Source organism: Zingiber officinale, chromosome 6B (genome assembly GCF_018446385.1).
Source record: "Zingiber officinale cultivar Zhangliang chromosome 6B, Zo_v1.1, whole genome shotgun sequence".
Lineage (NCBI taxonomy): Eukaryota > Viridiplantae > Streptophyta > Magnoliopsida > Zingiberales > Zingiberaceae > Zingiber > Zingiber officinale.
The window spans coordinates 72,576,221-72,579,056 of NC_055996.1; the positions used below are offsets into that span (position 1 = coordinate 72,576,221).

Below are 2,836 nucleotides of genomic sequence, written 5' to 3' on the forward strand. Positions count from 1 at the left end.
TACAGTAAATATTATTTTAGACTATGTAGGTTAAAAAATATGAATATGTTTTTAATTTTATTTGATATTTTACTTCGTATTATATATTTTATGAAGTATTAAGATGTAAAATATAATTGATAAGTTTGAATGTTGAAGTAAAAATTTTGAACCGGTTAAAATATTTTAATCCTTATAACATTCTTCACTTTTCTAGGTTTTAAGTTTCACAAGAAAGCCGACCCATCTTCACGTCTTTATCTTCAAGCTCCATCTCGTCTTCTCTCTTGGAAATCAAAGACAAGGGCGGCGGGCGACATGGAGAGGGTTGCGCTACTCTGCTCCTTATCTTGCTCCAGCACTATCTGAAGCCTCCTTCTCTCCTCACCACGCTCCTTGTCTCGCCTCTTCTCCTCCAATATCTCCAGGCCCCGGAGGTCACAGCAGTTCTTCCCCTACACTGTGTTGACTCTCCACTTTTGGTGGAAGCACCCCACACCGCTGCTATGCTTGGGGCGAGGTTTTCCAATAAATTCCATCCGTGCAGTCTCCACCTCCCTTATCGAGAGAGGTATGGATAAGAGGAACAGAGCATGGTTGATTTTCCTAGGGCATTTGTCTCCTTCTTTCTCATGCCGATTTTAAAGAATTGATTTTGATTTTAGTTTTACATTGTAGGAACCCTTTTATTATTTTTCTTGATCCAAGTTGAATTTTTTCTTGATTTTTCTAGCAGATTTCTTTTGTTTCCAGAGATTAATTCATCAATACTTTGAATTTTTTTCCCCCCATTTAGTTAATAGTACATCTTATGTTTACCTAATATGTTGATCTTGACTTTGCTTCACTAGTTGGTTGTAGACTTCATTTGATTTCCATCAATTATGTTGATGGCGTATGATGGATCAAGTTAAATTAGAAAATTGAACATCGGTATTAGATAGTGCATTAGAGGTGCATATTCACTTGTCTATGGAAACTGTAGTTGTAAAAAGGATCAGAAATGCTATTTACTTCATTTATCACTACTGATTTAAGGCTTTGTTTATTTATGCTATCTACTTCAATTTCTCTCTTTGTTAGCTCTGGATTTTTCTTCTGTTGAGATTATTTTCCTTGTTATTTCATCATATGGCTAATTATGTCTTGTGCCCTACTTATCTTCAATTATTAGATCTTTTGATTTTGACCTATTTGTTTGTAGATTTTGCTTGATTTAAATGAATAAATCTTGGATAGAAGGTCCAAACAGTATGAGGAGGGTGTGGAACAGTTCATATAGTGTTAGTTGGAAATCTTTGAAATATCTCATAGACAAATCTTCCTTATATAACTTGTTGTATAACTTAGAAAATTGTAGGGTGTTGTTTGTTTGCATTTACAAGTCTACACGTAATGGTGTTAAGGATTGTAGCAAGTATTTTAAAGTATAGTGTTAAGGATTGTAGCAAGTATTTTAAAGTACAGTGTTGTTTGTTCTTTTGCATTTGCAAGTTCCTACATTTACAGATTGTGTAGTGTTATTTGTTTGTTTGTATTTGCAATTCTTTGGAATATAGTTTGTTTGCTTACAAGTCTTTATAGTTAAGGATTGCAGCACGTAATATACTTTATTTGCTTACAAGGCTTACAAGTCTTTGGAATATACTTTGTTTGCAATATTAATGTTTTAAAGTTTGTTTGCAATATTAATGTTTGTTTACTTACACCTGCAAAATACTAAAGGCATATGTTTGTTTGCAATATTAATGTTTGTTTTCAACAAGTATATCTTACAATGGCATATGCTTACACCTACAAGTATTAAATTAGTTTGTTTGCGGACTTTATTTGTTCGGTATAACCTTAATAAGATGTAAATATATATAACCTTAAACAAGTAATACTTTATAGTTTGTTTGCTTACACATTTTAAAGTTTGTTTGCTTACACGTTTTATACTTTGTTTTCTTATAGGTTTTAAAGTTTGCTTGCAATATTAATGTTTGTTTGCTTACACTTGCAAAATACCAAAGGCATATGTTTGTTTGCAATATTAATGTTTGTTTTCAATAAGTATATCTTATAATGGCATATGCTTACACCTGAATAATTAAATTAGTTTATATTAATGTATGTTTTTATTAATGTTTGTTTTGAACGAACATACCAATGCATTCAACAGATTGTTAAACTGTTACGTTTTAATATGTTAAGCTATGCATATGAGTGTTGTGTTAATTCAACAAAGCCAATGCCCATATATACACACAATGCATACAAGTGTTTATGAATGTATCTTCTATGTAGGTTATTCATAAAAAGCAAAAAGAATGACGATGCATTATAAATATTATCATAGACTATCTCGCAAGGGTTACATCGACTTAGAGGCTGAATTGGTAAGTTTCAAAGCATTATATTTGTCATTTATTTTCAAGCAAGTATTTAATATTATGTAACTAATCATTTTTTGGAATTATAGAGGGAGAAAAAATTAATAATTTAGACAAAGTGACTATGTATTTAGACAATAATTAATAATTTTTATTATTTGGATTGTGACTTCTTGCATGACATTTTCAATTTCATTAGGGTAATGTTAAACAAAATGGTGGTGTTGAATGTGAATATTGTGTGATGCGGTACATGAAAGAGATAGTCTTGGATGAAGATCCACAATTGGAGAGAAAGGTGTATTTTTTTTCTTTATGAAATATTTTCTTTATAAAATATTGAATCATTTTTTATCGATCCTCAAACTCCTGTTAATGTTTCAGTTTGCAGCATCAAAAAATAAACAGTATTACAATCAATCTCAGTATGATGAAGTCAGAAGTGAATGGAGCGAATTCGTCTACTTCTATGTGGGTGCCTA

At 31.2% G+C, this 2,836-nt stretch overlaps 1 long non-coding RNA gene across 1 annotated transcript; it reads left to right on the plus strand.

Annotated features, from left to right (window-relative positions):
- The first annotated feature begins 214 nt into the window (after positions 1-214).
- Positions 215-2,836, plus strand: LOC121990278. The gene is made up of 3 exons (XR_006114533.1): positions 215-550; positions 2,269-2,360; positions 2,554-2,836. It is a non-coding gene; the product is annotated as an uncharacterized LOC121990278 (long non-coding RNA).